The 19643-nt window shown below is 38.4% G+C and overlaps 1 protein-coding gene across 1 annotated transcript in view; it reads right to left on the bottom strand.

The window, feature by feature from the left end:
- LOC130920090 (zinc finger protein GLIS2-like) overlaps positions 1-13963 on the bottom strand; it is a 78284-nt gene extending 64321 nt beyond the window's left edge. The window contains exon 1 of the mRNA XM_057842964.1: positions 13656-13963. The gene's annotated coding sequence lies outside the window, so the exon portion shown is untranslated. The remainder of the gene's footprint in view (positions 1-13655) is intronic.
- Between the last annotated feature and the right edge of the window lie 5680 nt (positions 13964-19643).

Below are 19643 nucleotides of genomic sequence, written 5' to 3'. Positions count from 1 at the left end.
CCCTCATGCTGTAAGTCATTTGTGTTGCAATGACATTTTTGCACAGGGGCCATAGCAATATTTTCAATGTTATACATCGTTCAGGTCATACAAGCCGTTTTAAATGTTTTACTTGAATGTTTATCATTGACAAGAGATTTTTATATACTGTATTTGCACAATTGTTAAATATGTTGAATTTAAAGCTGGTAAATAATTCAATGAGAAATGGTTAATTTGTATTTAGGGCTGTCAAACGATTAAAATTTTTAATCGAGTTAATTACAGCTTAAAAATTAATTAATCGTAATTAATCGCAATTCAAACCATCTCTAAAATATGCCATATTTTTCTGTAAATTATTGTTGGAATGGAAAGATAAGACACAAGATGGATATATATATTCAACATATGGTACATAAGTACTGTATTTGTTTATTGTCACAATAAATCAACAAGATGGCATTAACATTATTAACATTCTGTTAAAGCGATACATGGATAGAAAGACTTGTAGTTCTTAAAAGATAAATGTTAATACAAGTTATAGAAATTTTATATTAAAATCCCTCTTAATGTTTTCGTTTTAATAAAATTTGTAAAGTTTTCAATCAAAAAATAAACTAGTAGCCCGCCATTGTTGATGTCAATAATTACACAATGCTCATGGGTGCTTAATCCCATAAAGTAAGTTGCACCCAAGCGCCAGCAGAGGGCGACAAACCTCCAAAAAACACAAGTAACAAGTTGGCATTGCACTGTGCTGTCATTTTAATCTGTTTGAGCGGGGCATGTGCGTCAAATATTTTAACGTGATTCATTTGAAAAATTAATTACCGCCCGTTAACGCGATAATTTTGACAGCCCTGTTTGGATTTCATGCATTCATTCCAATTTTCAAATTATATGAGTCTGCCTGGGCGAATTTATCGTCATTTATTGTTATCAAGGTAAATCTGCTCAATTTACCATGATAAGTACTAGTGCTGCAGCTACCGTATTATTTGGTAATCGAGTAATCGACTGAAAATTCTATCGATTAATCGAGTAATCAGATAAAACTTTTTTTTTTAGGTACACAGCAATTGAAAAAAGACTTTTAATCCATTTTCAGTCAATCAATGTCTTTATTTTCGATGCACATTGTTGAAAACAGCCAACAACTGCATCTCAGATGTGACTAGAAAAAAAAATTCACTGCTTTCACTCAAAAAACTTCTAGATCTTATAAAAAAAACCAACAACAACATATTTCTTACCTAAAAATGTAATTACGCTTGATAACACACATCACTTGAAAGCTACGTGTTTTTCCCACATGTTTCTATTTAATTTCCATTTGTGTCAAGCTATTTTTAAGTACTAATTAAGTTTCAAGTTAGTCTAAACTGTAAGTACTGATAGGATTTTGAGTTTTTGCAGTGTTCAAAATAAATGTATTACACCTGCTGTATTGGAGCACATTAGGGACCAGTGCTATTTGGTGTTTTATTAAGCAATGACTACTGAGCTAAAACTGACAGTTAGCTTTATTATGTTTTAACTTTACACCCTCATCACTCTACAGCGCTGTTGTAAGATATGCTTGATGGTATGACCATTATACTCTGCGGGTTATACAAGTTTGCTCTCCCACAGCTGTTATACGCACTCTCCCAAGCTATTATGAAGAATACAGTTTTAGCCCATAATCATGTGCTTACATTTTTATTACTGGCAATTACATTCTGCTGATAAATAGATACACACACATATGTTGATTCATCACACAACGTCTCAGTACTTTTCCACCAAGCTACTTCGAGTGCAAATGTGTGTTCAAAACAAAGTTATCTTGCTCGCTCAAGAGTGTGACTGTTAATTTAATCAATGAGTGTGACTTAATTTAATCAATGACTAGAATAAGGAACTTGCCCGATCGAAACTGCCACGTTGGACAACAGTGTTGTAACTATATTCTGCCCAGCAACAAGCCCTCAATAAAAGTCAGCAGCCCGGGGAGTTCTGAGAGAGACTTCTATGAGACGCTCTTAGTCACGTTGCCCGATCTCAGACCTCTCCCCAAACTGCAGCTTGGTAAAAGTCTACTCTCTGACTCCTGCCTCCTTGTGTCCTGCCTTTGTCACCTCGCTCTGGGTCAACAGCTAAATTGAAGAAGGTGTTTTAGACCCAACAGCTGTGTTTTTACAGCTTAAATAAAGCCTGTATGTAAGACACGTTAGCCACGCATCGATAGTGGTCATAATCAATAGAAACCTAGCCCTCCAAAGGGTTAACATTACATGTGCGAGTGGCAGTAACGTTATATTTATTAGCGCTGAGAAGTCTACTGCTTAAAGATGGCGGCTGTTTACTAACGCTGCCCAGACGCGGCGGAGTCTGTCATTTCGCATCTAGTTCTAAATGCATGCGATACGCATCGGACATTACCTGCTACCACACTAGCCTCGTGCGGGCATAGTTTTTAGCAATGTCGGCGTAGTTTGTAGCGGCTGTCGGCTGCAGTAAAGTTTTTTTTTTTTTTATTGCTTCTTCCTCTCAGCACGTTGTCCTGCATTAAAAGTAGTCCAGGCAAAATGTGATGCTTAGAGCTGGCAAAATTAAATGATTCCTCGAGGTGAATAAAATTACTCGGATCAGTTTTTAAACTCGAGTTACTAGAGTTGCTTGAGCATTCGTTTCAGCTCTAATAAGTACATAAGGCGATATCGCCCAGCCCTAATACCAAGGCAACACCACCATTGTCCAAATACTTCTGGACCTAACTTGCTATCCGAGCAGCCGTCCCCACATCTAACCCCCCTTCCAGGCAGCAGACAGTGTGGGTGGAAAGGGGCTTTTACGCAAGACGCACCCAAGAACAGGAAAAAGACTCACGTCTGACCTTTTCCAGTCCACTGTATGATGCAACGAGCCTGCAACCTGCGTGAAAAACCCTCACATTGTGCGCTGAAATGACTCCCCCGGAAGAAAAATCTGGCAAGGATAAAGCGGCTCTGCCTCTCTGGTGACCTCGTCTTTGAAGGAAGACTGGGAACTGTGCTTGGTGTGAAGTGATGATGGGGAACTTCAGGGTGGAGGTACGTCTAGTTTCCACACTGCGGGGTGACAGTGTTGAATAGGAGTTTTCACTTGAACTCCTGTTTCCAATCCGGTGTCCTAGCAGTTCACTTGCATCAAGTTGCGACCATCGCGAATAAAAGCTACTGTAATCACTTTACAGAAAGTACAATAATCAAACAATTTCCTCGCATGACTGTGTCATAATTTCATTTTCTATACATTTTCTTCCTTGTTGCAAACACGGAAACTTCCAGGTAAATATTTAAACATTCACTCATCGCTATGAACCCTTCGGAGCAGTGGTTCTTAACCTGGGTTCGATCGTACCCCAGGGATTCGGTGAGTAAGTCTAAGGGGTTCGGCGAATGTTAAAACACACAGTGCCCTATTATCATACGCTGACTTAAGGAAAAGTGTTGTTTTAGATGAAGTTTGGACTGCCCCCATTTTACAGGCTTTATTGTAGGGGTGTGACAAAATATCGAAATGATGATATATTGTGATGCTTTGCATCCCAAAAGATTATTGGTATGATCATGCCAAGAATCATGATTAGAGCTGAAACGAATACTCGAGTAACTCGAGTTTAAAAACTGATCCGAGTAATTTTACTCACCTCGAGGAATCGTTTAATTTTGCCAGCTCATAGCATCACGGACTACTTTTAATGCGGGACAACGCGCTGACGTCACGTGCATAGAGGAAGAAGCAATAAAATAAATAAATAAATAAACTTACCGCAGCCGACAGCCGCTACAAACTACGCCGACGTTGATAAAAACTACGCCCGAATGATGCTAGTTTGGTAGCAGGCAGTGTCCAATGCGTCTCATAGATATCGCATGCATTTAGGACTAGATGCGAAATGACAGACTCGGCCGCGTCTGGGTAGCGTTAGTAAACAGCCGCCATCTTTAAGCATAGACATCTCATCGCTAATAAATATAACGTTACTGTCACTCGCTCATGTAACGTTAGCCCTTCGGAGGGCTAGGTTTCTATTGATTTAAGACCACTGTCAATGCGTAGCTAACGTGTCTTACATACAGGCTTTATTTAATCTGTAAAAACATAGCGCTGTAGAGTGATGAGGGTGTAAAATTAAAACATAATAAAGCTAACTGTCAGTTTTAGCTCAGTAGTCATTGCTGAATAAATGTGCTCCAATACATTTATTTTGAACACTGCAAAAACTCAAAATCCCACCAGTACGTACAGTTTAGACTAACTTAAAACTTAACTAAAACTAAAAATAGCTTGACACAAATGGAAATTAAATTGAAACACATGGGGAAAAACACGTAGCTTTCAAGTGATGTGTGTTATCAAGCGCATTTACATTTTTAGGTAAGAAATATGTTGTTGTTGTTTTTTTTATAAGATCTAGAAGTTTTTGGAGTGAAAGCAGTGAATTTTTTTTTCTAGTCACATCTTAGATGCAATTATTGGCTGTTTTTAACAATGTACATCGAAAATAAAGACATTGATTGACTGAAAATGGTTCAATATTGGATTAAATGTCTTTTTTGTGTCATGTATATTTATAATTGCTCTTTACCTGAAAAAAATGTTTTATCCGATTACTCGATAAATCGATAGAATTTTCAGTCGATTACTCGATTACTAAAATTTTCGATAGCTGCAGCCCTAATCGTGATATCGTTTTCAAAAGGTGTCAGTGTTAAAATTTTTAAAAAGGAACTAACAAGTTGCTACCAAAATCTTCCGTCATAATAGTGTCTCAGATAACTCTACTAACTATGGCTGTCATTGATGGTGATCGACTCCCAATTCATTTAGACCGGGAAGGGTGAATGAACGTTCATATGTTCTAAAACCATAGCTTTCACAGTCACTCTTTCCGATTTTTGGGGCATTTACAGGTCACTTTCTGCTCATTTTAGGGCAGTTACAGGTCACTTACTGTTAGGTTTGAGTCACTGCCTATTCATTCCCGGGTCACTTCTTGATCTGTAACCCAAAATCAACAGGAAATGACCATGAAATGCACCAAAATCAAAAGGAAGTGACTGAAAATCAACAGGTAACGACCTGAAATGGCCCAAATATTACCTCGTTTCCTGGCATTGGCTGCCACTGACGGCCATAGAAGTGAGAGGGGCCCGTTTGAAATGGGAGGGGTTAATTCGCTGTCACCCTCCCAGTTCAAATGGATTTGACGTCTAATAGTGATCAGTGGTGGGCACGTTACTTTAAAAAAGTAATTAGTTATATTTACTCACTACTTCTTCCAAAAAGTAGCTGTGTTAGTAACTGAATTACTCTATAGTAAAAGTAACTAGTTACCAGGGAAAGTAACTATTTCCATTACCTTTGTCAAAGAATTTGAAATTTTCTGAGCAATAGTCGAGTCAGGTGAATAGAGAAGAACAGACAGGTAGTTGTGTTATAAAACCTTGTAATATTTATTGCACCTCACCAGAAACAGATTTATCCTACACTTGAAGTCAACAAAAATAAACAGATTTGAACTGCTTATCACAGATGTCGACAAAAGCTTTACCCCGGGAAATAAATTACACTTTACATGCACGTTCTTTCCTTTAATTTCGACCAACTTGAAATAGTGTTTATATCTCCACCTCATAAAGGACACATTTTCCTCTGAATGCTCTGCCATCATATCCCTCTGCATCTGTTTTGCATGTGTTTGTTTTCCGCACGCGCTGTTGCGGTTTGTGTGTGAAAACACCGGCTCTGAAGTTTTTTTTTTTTTTTTTTTAAATGTTATTAACAACAAATACACATATACAAGCATAGGGCGAGACAATTCACATATAAACAACTGGCTCTGAAGTACGTGCGCTATTAGGCTCGAGCGTTTACGTCACAGAATGGGGGCACACGTGAGATTTGACAACAACGCAGCCATATTGGAAGCAGGTCTGGCTCGCAGGACATTAAACTTTAACTTGCCAGTTCGATAAACAGACAAACTCGTTACTAAGGCGAAGAACAGATATGTGATCAAACTTAAGGATGTGAACAATGTTGACCCTTACGAGCAAGCCGAAGACAAACGGAGTAAAGATGTCGACGGGCTTCCACAATTACGCGAAATGGACATTCTGCTGTATTTATTGTTTGGTGTACAGTATGTTACTAAACTCACCAGCGATTCCGAAATTACAAATCACTACAAAGCTACGAACAGTTTTGCTGCTGATGGGTGCAGGAGCTGCACATTATGACTGTATCAAACGGCAACTCCATCGTTCTTGCAAAGGTAGGCTATGTGTGTTTACCATCTTCATTGCCATGAACCTGAACGCACCCAAAGTCTTGGATGACAAATAAACAGAGCAGAGTAGACTCGCTACGGCTGGTAGTTTCTTCAATTTATTCAAAGTAAGTAACGCACCGCTTTTGACCGTCAGTAACAGTAACGGCGTGCTAACAGCGGAAAAAATAGTTATGGTAGTTCGATTACCCCGTTACTGAAAAAATAACGCCGTTATGTAACAGCGTTATTCATAACGGCGTTATTCCCAACACTGCTAGTGATAAACATAAGGAAAAAGGATGAAGATAGCTTGTTTTTCTGTTTATTAGTTTTTTCGTAGAATGATTTACTGGCCAAATTATCGATAATCATTGTAACGCCATATCGTGAGATCATCGTTATCATGAGCTTTGTATTGCAAATCGCAATTGTTTTAGTTTGAGTATCTGCCGATCCGAATATTTCCCGATCCGATTTTTTCATTTTTGCTCCCGATTCAATTCCTATCATTCCCGATAATTTTTCCCGATCATATAACCATTTTGGCGATGCATTAAGAAAAATATGAATAAAACTCGGACGAATATATACATTCAACATACAGTACATAAGTACTGTATTTGTTTATCATGACAATAAATCCTCAAGATGGCATTTACATTATTAACATTCTTTCTGTGAGAGGGATCCACGGATAGAAAGACTTGTGACTTTGTATATTGTGACTAAATATTGCCATCTTGTGTATTTGTTGAGCTTGCAGTAAATGATACTGTGGCCATGCCCAAATGCATGATGGGAAGCGGAACCATGGCTGTGCGCAGTGCTACCAATTGATATATCTTCTCTGCGTTGGGAAATAACATAAGGTGTTAAGGAAAAGATCGATTGCTACCTTGCTTCCCCACATTACTTCCCATGATATTTCTAATCATAGGGAGAGGGATTGTAACGCTTTAGCCAATTAAAAACAGGCTCCAAAGGCTGCCAAAATTCAATCTACTCATTTTATGCTGCCTTTTATCTCTCTATATAGGTAAAACGGCGCCATTACAGATTGAGCGCGACAATGCGTGAGTGGGTCGTGCAGCGCATGCATTAATTGCGTTAAATATTTTAACGTGATACATTTTTTAAAAAAATTAATTACCACCGTTATTGGGATAAATCTGATAACCCTACCTTAAGCTTAAACTAAAGTTTAAGTCTCTGGATGAGTGTAACATATTATGTCTGTAATGCTAAATACAATTAGAAAATGATTTAATTAAAAAATATATATATAAAAAAGGCATGGCCGATATTTTTTTTGCCGATTCCAATACTTTGAAAATGACATGATCGGACCCGATCGGGATGCCGATCGATCGGGACATCTCTAGTTCCCACCCTTACTTTATTCCATCTTTTTCAACTATTAGCCCTCTATCTAATGAGAGAAGAAACTGGTTTGCTCAGTGGAAGGTTGACTCACACTTGGTATGAGGAAGTATAACTGACCTACAGGTAACATGGACTGATGCAGATAATAACACATTTGTGTCACATTTTATGCCTTGAAAATAGCATGTGATGCAAGGATATGAAATTAATGTAGACATGAAAACAAAAAAAGGAACAGCATGACATCAGCTGAGTTTCATTTCATTTTCCAACGTGAAAACCAACAGCAAAAAGCATTATTTGTCGTGAATTCGAAATTTAATGAAATGTAAACGGGAATTAACTCCGCTATTAGCTCGCTAGCTTAGCGATATCGGATTTGAATTAGAAAAATTTTGCTTTAATTATGATATTTCAGAGGGTTCGGTGAATGCAGATGTGAAACCTGTGGGGTTACCACTGCTTCAGAGAAAAAGCGCTGTCCAATTTCATGAAATATTACGTTTATTTGGTGTCTCATGAATATATAATTGCAGTTAGCAAAATTATTATAAAGCCAATAAATGAAAAGAACTATTTAAACGTAGTGACATTACTAAGAAAAATGGCTAGATCAATTATATTTAAATTTTACAACAATCTACTAATTTATATTTAACCCTTAATAGAGCAAGAGACTTGGTAATTTAGAAGAATTTAACCCCATAAACACCTGGCATCTTGACACGTGCACATCTCAGTTTTGGTCAAGCGTTTTTATTCATTATTGTATTTTATTATATGATTTTGAAATGAATAAATGCAATTATAAATTCAAAAAATGTAAACAAAAATAAATAAATAAAATGAATAACGCCAGGAACAGTCTGTTTATGCCCCATAATAAGTCTAAAGTTGTTGTTTTTTAAATTCATCGTATTTATTTAACCTCACTGCCCAGCCTGCCATTAACAACAGTAGACGTTCAATTCAAAACTGGGAGGACTGGCTGTGAATACTCATTTTTCAGGGCCATTGACGGCGGTAGACGTCAAGTCCATTTTGCTGCCAGCCTCTCGGTCAAAATGGTTTGTGTCAGGACGTGGAAGCGAGGTGGACCCAAACGCAGGCAAGTTGGGATGCGAGGTGGAGGTGAACTCAAAGGGGTTTTAATGATAAAAGTCCAAAAAACAGTACAAACCAAACTCGAGGAGAACAAAAGACTGGGAATCAAACCTACTTTGGGATACAGGAACACCTGGCATAGACGTGGAATGCGAGGGGGACAGAAACACAAGGGCTTGGACAGTGACCCAACATGTACAAAAAGCACATAGGAAACTTAAATACAGACGTGGGGTAAAGAGACAATGAGGCACGGGAGGATGACACAAGAGGCAGCGGATTGGTCAACACACAAGGAGAAGGCCACAACAGTTTAAATCAATGGGTAATCACATGACAAGACACAATAGGGCACAAACCTAACAGAACTTAAGACATTACAGTTTGGACATCTAGCGCCATCAGCAGCACCCAATTAGTCAAATAAGGTTGAGGAAAATATTTTAAACATATTTGGTGTTAAAATTAATTTTTAAAAGTGTTTTTATATCAGTTTAAATTGAAATTATAATTTATCTGCATTGTTTAAGAAAAAAAAACACACAAAAATTAAAATGGTAAAAACTACAGATAGACCGATTATCGTGCAGGTCGATTATCAGCGCCGATATTTGGAAATTTGACGTATATCTGTAATGGCCTTTTTTAAATATGAAAATATCCATTTCAAAGTGGGTTATTTTGGCTCAGATGCAGCTGCACCTCTTTCTCCTGTCTGCTGTCTCCTGCACTACTATTCACCCTGTCCTCTGATTAGTTAAATTGTAATGGTAAATAGAGTTACACTTATAGTGCGCTTTTCTACCTTTTTAAGCTCCTCAAGGCACTTCACGGTATATCCTCATCTACCTACTGGTGACTTACTCGAGGATACTTAGACGAGGTCATCAGGTCGGAGAATTGAACCAACAACCTCTGGGTTGTGAGTCGAGGAAATTCAGGCACTTTTGGAGCTATTACTTTCTATTTGTGTGATTCAATAAACATGCTTTAGGCATTTCAATGAAGTTCAGTGTTTGAATAACTCAATTTTTAACGCCAATTTTTACACTTTTACTGCAAATGAATGTCAGCTCCAAAAATCAGTTATCGGCCCCTCTAACCAAGGGCGTAGGTTTGCATAGGGACGGTGGGGACATAACACTACCAACTTTTCAGGATGCTCAAATGATCCCCACCAACTTTTAAGCAACCTTATTTGCATTATGACTTCAGTTATATTGATCATTCAGATTGTCTTCCTATACTGTATGTTGTAAGGATAGAATTGATCCTACCATTATTAAGTGAATTACAGTACTTGGATTATGTTCGGTCTTACATTGACCCCTTTTCAGTCGCTAAATGTGCGAGTCCATTTTTTTCCCTCATACGCACGTTTGATTGGCTCATGATTTAACCCCCCCCCGCCCCACACACACACACACACACACACACGCCACTGTATGTAAAAAGATGTTGTGGAGGTGGGGAACACACCACTGATTTTTCATCTGCTACGGTGCTTCAAGTCAATTTTATTTCTTTTCTTTCTTTTTTTTAAAACCTGTCCTGTTCAGCTGTTTGACATGGAGAATGGAAGTCTAAGTGCCCGGATAGTCAGAACTAGAGGTGTGCAAAATTTCCGATTCTTAGATTATTCGCGATTTGGCCGTGGAAGATTCGAGAACGATTCACAAACATCCAAATTCCGATTATTGAAATATGCCAAGTAAAGAGGAAGTACAACACACTCAGCGCGCCGCGCGCTCTTCAGTACGCAATGAGGAAGAACGGAGCGAGAGTAGCTAAAAATCATGCTTCTCATTATCCGGCCCCTCGGGTAATGCCAATGCTCAACTCACGGCTCTAGCTCAACTCATGCCACGAGATAAAAAAACACAACAACATACCTGACTGCTGCCGAAAAGCTGCTACAAGTTCATCCACATAATGGATAATAGATATCATTTATATAGGACTAGATGCAATATAGATTCGGTAGCGTTGCAGCACATCTACAAAAAGCTAGATGTGAGCGTTAGTAAACGGCCGCCATCTTAAAGCAGTACACTTCCCTGCAAGGCTGTTGTAGCGAACCTTCCAAGCAAACCTAATTACCTTTTTATCTAAAATACTCCTAAATCGGTAAAATATTGACTTGAATCTATCTTTAAAATAGTTTTAAAAGTTTCACACGCCGAAAGTAGACAAAAGGGAAATTATGGAATAACAGGAGCAATTTTAACAACTTTAACGGTTGATTGACAACATTAAATTAATTGAATGTAGTTTAAAGCTGCTGATACAGAATGGGGACTGGAGTTTTTTATTTACTGTTATTTTTGTATATTTGTTTGCTGCTATATGTTAACTTGATACTGAAATAGTAGTTTGGTTTAGCCTGAGAGTATTTTTGAACTATTTTGGAACTAATGTACAAAACATTAAAAAAAAAAAAAAAAAAAGGAGGGGGGTGCATCAATAATCGTTTTATAATCGAATCGGAGCCTCTGAATCGTAATCGTAATCGAATCGTTAGGTGCCCAAAGATTCCCAGCTCTAGTCAGAACAGTTTTAATGTTTCACATTGAGAGTCTGACATACCCCCTTTGTGATCATTCAACATACCTCATTTATTATGACAAAACAGCTAACAGGAAGGGGTTATGGGGGAACAGAAGAAAAGAAACACAAGAGAAGTAAGAGAAGAAACACAAACAGCAACAAGAAATACATTAAACGCCTAACTACACTAACTACCAATATGTTGGTGCTATCGTCAGCTAAATGTATTTCCGGTTGACACCCTGTGGGGGGCCTGTTGACCAGGGAAAGAGGGGGAAGAAGGTGGGGGAGTCTATAAGCTAAGTGATAGAAAGGGGTAGTGTGTACACAAATCATCTCTGTGATCTAGAACCAAGTAATCGTGTGAATCCTTTGTGAGTGTAAGCCCGTTGGCGACCGACCCTACGCCTCCCCATCGCCAATCCCGGCACCGGGATCCCCCGCCCGAGCGCGCCCAATAACATCCAGCCGCACGCGAGCCCCGCCGGGCACGCAGCAGCCACGCAGACGAGTGGAGACGCCACGCAGGCGCCGACACAGGGCCACGGCCCTCACCCAGCCAGCCTGGAGAGGGACGGCGGGCCCTGGGGGGGGTGGCATTGCAGCCCATCCCTCCTCCCGCAGCCCAGCCAAGGAGCCCTCAGACTTCAGTCATTCATTCATTTTCCATTTTAAGCAAAAAGTTTGTATATTTAATCTTAAAAGAAAAACTTGTCAAAAAATGTTCAAAAAAATCTTAATTCAAGAATATTGTTTAGGTGAAAATGACCAACTTTTAGATGTATGGGCTCAATATGAATAAATAGTAATATTTACTTAAAGTAAATGGAAGATTCTGACGCATTAATCTGTTAACTAGCTTTTAACACTCAAAACAAGATGGGAGAAAATTATTTGACTAGATATGACAAAAAAATATCAGATTAAGATGTTATAAATTTGCAGTGTGAAAGTTAGTATAGGTCAATACGGATTTATTTTGCATTAATCATTTAGCCCAGGGGTCCCCAAACTTTTTCCTGTGAGGGCCACATAACTTTTCCCTTCTCTGATGAGGGGCCGGGTCAGTTTGTAACAGAAAAAGTGTGACAATTGCAGGAGTGCCTAAATGTAAAAATGTATTGTTTTTCAGAAAGCCACAATCAAATAACCCTTTCTGGATTCTTCACGGATCAAAAGTAAATAAAATTTTTAAAAAATAATAAAAATAATTAGGGCTGTCAAAATTATCGCGTTAACGGGCGATAATTATTTTTAAAATTAATCACGTTAAAATATTTGACGAATTTAACGCACATGCCCCGCTCAAACAGATTAAAATGACAGAACAGTGCCATGTCCATTTGTTACTTGAGTGTTTTGGTGTTTTGGCGCCCTCTGCTGGCGCTTGGGTGCAACTGTTTTATGGGTTTCAGCATCATGAGCATTGAGTAATTATTGACATCAACAATGGCGAGCTACTAGTTTAAATTTTTGTTTGAAAAGTTTACAAATTTTATCAAAACGAAACATTAAGAGGGGCTTTAATATAAAATTTCTATAACTTGTACTAACATTTATCTTTTAAGAACTACAAGTCTTTCTATCCATGGATCGCTTTAACAGAATATATTGTTATAATAAACAAATACAGTACTTATGTACAGTATGTTGAATGTATATATCCGTCTTGTGTCTTATCTTTCCATTCCAGCAATAATTTACAGAAAGATATGGCATATTTTATAGATAATTTGAATTGCGAATAATTACGACTAATTAATTTTTAAGCTGCGATTAACGCGATAAAAAAATTTAATCGTTTGACAGCCCTAAATATAATATAATATAATATAATATAATATAATATAATATAATATAATATAATATAATATAATTAATAAACAATAATTACACTATTAATGAAATAGATAATAACCAAATAACCCTCTCTGGGTTCTTCACAGAAAAAAAGCCAGGAAATAAATAACACTATTGGGGGGGATGTTCAGGGGGCCAAATTTAGCCTATCAATTAATTAGGTTCATATTGGTGAGAAGTGCAGCCCTTTAATTTTACTGAATATATTACACTATAAATATATAAATACATATATATAAATCCCATCAGAAAACAATATGTATCAGATTGTGATTCATATCAACATGCCTATGAATTATTGCCTATTTTGTGGAATTTGTTATTTTAGACTGCTGCCACTACCGTATATCTTCGTGTTTTATCTTATGATTATGGGATGTCAGTCCCGTCTGGGCGTTTGGAGCTTTTTCAAAACCCACGTTGAGTGTTTTGGGAGAAGCAGCAGCTGAGTATAGCATGTGAGTGAGCTATTTACCTCTCAAATGTCTTCTAGTGGACAGCCTCTTCACGTCTCAGGATGATTTTCAGCCTTCCTCCCGAAAAATATGCACGGCGGAGACACAAATGACAAGGAAAATCAAACGCGCCGCTGCCACATGTCTCGCGACATCACCGACCGCTTTTTGGCTCAGGAGAAGAACAGATTCCTTGTTTAGGTTGTGTAAGTAGTTTTCTCTTGAGAAAACCTTGTCGTTGTGTTTAAAAAAAAAAAAAAAAATCAAGTCGAGGGAAGACTGAGATCTGCCGGGCGCATGAGCGACGCTCACTTGCGACGCTGGTCAACTGAGGATCCAGGGGGGCGGTATGAAGGAAAAGAGGCTGCGTGCATGCCTGGGTGGAGACCAATGGGTGGGCGAATAGGGAGGCGGGAGGGCACGTCAAAACATCTGGCCAAGGGCGTTATTTGGAGGGCGCCTCATTGGGAATATTAACCCTGTCAGAGACATTGGTCCAAGGGCGTAGGTTTGGTCTGAACATTGGTAGGGACGCTATTATAGCATAACCTGCAATATCAAGGGCGTAGGTTTGCATGGGGATGGTAGGGACAAAACACGACCAACTTTTCAGGATGCTCAAATTGTCCCCACCGACTTTTAAGCAACCTTATTTGCAGTATATAATGTGTTCAGTTATATACCGTAATTTCCCGAATATAAGGCGCACCCGTGTATAATGCGCACCCCAAATTTACTTGTGAGATCTAGGGGAAATTATTGTACCCGTTTATAACGCGCACCCTAATTCTAGCATCAATACATAGAAGAATACAAGAAAACAGAGCTTGTGTACAGATACAGAAATGTCATTTTACTGACTGGTGAAACACAGCACAAGTAGGCTATAGCATATTGGTAGTTCAAAACATTGTCATTTTACTTACTGGTGAAACACAGCACAAGCATAGCATATTGGTAGTTCAAAACATTACCATAAACTGACAATATTTACGGTAATAATTAGGGCTGTCATACGATTAAAATTTTTAATCGAGTTAATCACAGCTTAAAAATTAATTAATCGGAATTAATTGCAATTCAAACCATCTATAAAATATACCATATTTTTCTGTAAATTATTGTTGGAATGGAAAGATAAGACAAGACGGATATATACATTCAACATACTGTACATAAGTACTGTATTTGTTTATTATAACAAAAAATTAACAAGATGACATTAACCCTTGAGAGTCGAAGGACGCGCCGGCGCGTCCTCAGCCCACGTCGTCTTTGAAGCGCCCTCACGTATTAATTACGTCACCCACATGCCGTTGGTTGGTCTCGTTTTAAAGTGCGGAAGTTGCGGTTTACTCTCTTTATTATTTGAAGTCAATCGACCAACTAGAACGTGAGATATTGTCATTTAAGTTTTATAGTTTTATTGTCCTCTCAAAAAAACATTAAAACGCTGCATGGATCATTTGTTTATGTCTATATTTCCATCATTTCTTGTCCTTTTTCAAAACGGAAGCTCCATGAAAAAAACACAAATCAAACGAACCCTTTCGATGTCACAGTGGAAGCACAAAATGCGTTTTTTTTTTTTTTATAAATATAACTGCCGTGCGAGGTTCTACCGAACGAGAGGGAGGAGTGTTCTGAAGCAGCGAGGTGGCGAGCGACGGCCGTTTGGATCGAGCAGCGACTTTGTGTGACTTTGACAATGAACGGAAAACTAAATTTAGCGCAAGCAATTGTGCTTTTTGATCAACTTGAGGAAGAGGATGGTCCAAATTCGTCATCATCGTCTTCTTCGGAAGAGTCCTTGAGTGAAGATAGTGACGGATTTGAACACGTGGGTGACGCCATCGATGAGCAGAGGTAAGCCAACTCATTCTTTTTTTTCATGCTAAAAACGTTTCTTTTGAAAGTTTCTTTTGATATTGCAAGACAAAGTTAATTTTGATGCAATATAAGTGTGTGCTTGTGTATATAATAATAAAATGTGCATATCAGATCAAAGTCGTACGTGCACTGTGGGTATCCCAGGCAGGAATTTATAATTTGTGGTGTTCTTTCTATATGAAGATTAGGGATGTAGCACATATTCAGCTATGGTATTCTTTCTATTGTCATACATATAGATTTCCATTATTATTTATTGCTGTATATATTTTTATTTTATACTTTATTATTTTCATAAATACTGACTTTTTTTCATGTACATTTATAGTGACAATGAAAGTAAAGTGAAATGAAAATGGAAGGGTGGAAAGAGGACCGACACCCCATGGAAGTGTGAGCTGTGTCATGTAGCCGTGTCTACTTCCAGGACGAAACTGCTTTTCGGAGTGGCATGCCTGAAAAAAATTTAACTTGTTTACTGTAAATATTTTTGAAAATGCTTTTTTTCCCCCAATGTTATATATATATTTTTTTTTTCCCACAATCAGTCTTCTCAATTTGTGTATATAAATGTGTGTTCAAGAAGCTTGATTGTGTGTACATAGTTTTCATCAGGTGATGGGCCGCAATACCTAAACTCATAAAGAGATGGCCTCTAAACACTTTTTGTGTTAGATGGTATATATTTTTTCACTGTTCTTCACTGTTTGGTCTGCTGTACATAACCTGTTTTGACTAGAGCATGTATAAAGGCAAAAAAGCCTATGGCTATACCTGTTGTTTATGTTGAATTGTCAAATATAAGACTATTTATTCTAAATTTTTTTGGTTGAATGTTCATCCTAACATGTTGAATAAATGTTACAAAGTTTCAAAACGGTTCGTTACGCATGTTTGGTTGTCAATTGGACATCAATATTAAAAATTTTGACAAAACGATTTTGGAATTTTTGGTCGTTTTGGGCCCAAAATGATGATTTATAATTGGTCAGTGAAGGAAACAACAGTTTGGACATGAAGTTCAAGGTGTCACAAAAAAAAGGGACCAAACCAGGCCATCGTAAACAATTCTTTCTTTGAAATATAAAGGCAACTTCAAAGGCATGCAAAATCAGACAAAATAGGCCCAGACCTTAAAGGGTTAACATTAACATTCTGTTAAAGCGATCCATGGATAGAAAGACTTATAGTTCTTAAAAGATAAATGTTTGTATAAGTTATAGAAATTTTATATTAAAACCCCTCTTAATGTTTTTGTTTTAATAAAATTTGTAAAATTTTCAATCAAAAAATAAACTAGTAGCTCGCCATTGTTGAAGTCAATAATTACACAATTCTCATGGTGCTGAACCCATAAAATCACTCGCACACAAGCGCCAGCAGAGGGCGACAAAACTTCAAAAAACACAAGTAACAAGTGCACATGACCCTGAGCTGTCATTTTAATCTGTTTGAGCAGGGCATATGTGTTAATTGCGTCAAATATTTTAACATGATTAATTTAAAAAATTAATTACCGCCTGTTAACGCGATAATTTTGACAGCCCTCGTAATAATATGATTTGACAACTTCTCCAACTTACCAGAATCTAGGAGAAAACAAAACATGTGACGTTTCTTTTAAAGGGTGCTGTACAACATGCTCGTTTCATCATGATGAATAAATGTTTCCTCCATGGATTGATACGGTAAAATGAAAGTGAGAACGTAAGTCGGAAATCCGAGAGAGCTCATCGCTGTCGACACGACAGTAACAATAGGAACTATTGTTATTTGGGTTTGAGTTTCCCGAGGGACAGATATAGTTGACGGAAACACACAGGAAATCTGTGTTGTTACGTTTGTTATGGTCCGAGTTGCGGAGCTGCAATAAACCTCGACTCAAATTAGTTCAAGAAACTAAATTCTGTGCTTTATGAAGAGTGAAAAAAGCAGAATTTAACACAGACGAAATCATTCGGCCGATCAGAGTGAAGTATTACCGAAACAAAATGGTGACGTCACGTACCGTAATGGTCGGCAACGGATCGCCGCATACGTTTCTTCAACACAACGTGGCAGTGTCAATAAAATAAAATAAAAAATCAGTTTATGTATACTATATATTATATATACACTCACCGGCCACTTTATTAGGTACTGCAGTTCAAACCGAGCATCAGTATGGGGAAGAAAGGTGATTTGAGTGACTTTGAACGTGGCATGGTTGTTGGTGCCAGAAGGGCTGGTCTGAGTATTTCAGAAACTGCTGATCTACTGGGATTTTCACGCACAACCATCTATAGGGTTTACAGAGAATGGTCCGAAAAAGAAAAAATATCCAGTGAGCGGCAGTTCTGTGGGCGGAAATGCCTTGTTAATGCCAGAGGTCAGAGGAGAATGGCCAGATTGGTTCGAGCTGATAGAAAGGGAACAGTAACTCAAATAACCACCCGTTACAACCAAGGTAGGCAGAAGAGCATCTCTGAACGCACAGTACGTCGAACTTTGATGCAGTTGGGCTACAGCAGCAGAAGACCACGCCGGGTGCCACTCCTTTCAGCTAAGAACAGGAAACTGAGGCTACAATTTGCACAAGCTCATCGAAATTGGACAATAGAAGATTGGAAAGACGTTACCTGGTCTGATGAGTCTCGATTCCTGCTGCGACATTCGGATGGTAGGGTCAGAATTTGGCGTCAACAACATAAAACATGGATCCATCCTGCCTTGTATCAACGGTTCAGGCTGGTGGTGGTTGTGTAATGGTGTGGGGAATATTTTCTTGGCACTCTTTGGGCCCTTTAGTACCAATTGAGCATTGTTGGAACGCCACAACCTACCTGAGTATTGTTGCTGACCATGTCCATCCCTTTATAACCACAATGTACCCAACTTCTGATGGCTACTTTCAGCAGGATAATGCACCATGTCATAAAGCTTGAATCTTCTCAGACTGGTTACTTGAACATGACAATGAGTTCACTGTACTCAAATGGCCTCCACAGTCACCAGATCTCAATCCAATAGAGCATCTTTGGGATGTGGTGGAACAGGAGATTCGCATCATGGATGTGCAGCTGACAAATCTGCACCAACTGTATGATGCCATCATGTCAATATGGACCAAACTTACTACCAAACTTACTAGCATGGTGTACCTAATAAAGTGGACGGTGAGCAGTCACCGGCCACTTTATTAAGTACACCATGCTAGTAACGGGTTGGACCCTCTTTTGCCTTCAGAACTGCCTCAATTCTTTGTGGCATAGATTCAACAAGGTGCTAGTAGCATTCCTCAGAGTTTGGTTTGGACCCCAAAATTCAGACATAAATATTTTATAATGCATAAAAATGCACCAAAACACATACACATACAGTAGTGGTACCTCTTAGCTAAAATCATTCCAGGAATGCTTGGCAATTGCAGTCTTAGAGGAATCCCCTCTGGTATATACAGCGGGGCAAATAAGTATTTAGTCAACCACTAATTGTGCAAGTTCTCCCACTTGAAAATATTAGAGAGGCCTGTAATTGTCAACATGGGTAAACCTCAACCACGAGAGACAGAATGTGGAGAAAAAAAACAGAAAATCATATTGTTTGATTTTTAAAGAATTTATTTGCAAATCATGGGGGAAAATAAGTATTTGGTCAATACCAAAAGTTCATCTCAATACTTTGTTATGTACCCTTTGTTGGCAATAACGGAGGTCAAACGTTTTCTGTAACTCTTCACAAGCTTTTTACACACTGTTGCTGGTATTTTGGCCCATTCCTCCATGCAGATCTCCTCTAGAACAGTGATGTTTTGGGGCTGTCGTTGGGCAACACGGACTTTCAACTCCCTCCACAGATTTTTTATGGGGTTGAGATCTGGAGAGTGACTAGGCCACTTCAGGACCTTGAAATGCTTCTTACGAAGCCACTCCTTTGTTGCCCTAGCTGTGTGTTTGGGATCATTGTCATGCTGAAAGACCCAGCCACGTCTCATCTTCAATGCCCTTGCTGATGGAAGAAGATTTTCACTCAAAATCTCTCGATACATTGCCCCATTTATTCTTTCCTGTTGTCCTGGTCCCTTTGCAGAAAAACAGCCCTAAAGCATGATGTTTCCACCCCCATCCTTCACAGTGGGT

Source organism: Corythoichthys intestinalis, chromosome 8 (assembly GCF_030265065.1).
Source record: "Corythoichthys intestinalis isolate RoL2023-P3 chromosome 8, ASM3026506v1, whole genome shotgun sequence".
Classification (NCBI taxonomy): Eukaryota; Metazoa; Chordata; class Actinopteri; order Syngnathiformes; family Syngnathidae; genus Corythoichthys; species Corythoichthys intestinalis.
Note: the sequence above shows the minus strand (reverse complement) of the source record. Positions and strands in the feature narration are given on the sequence as shown.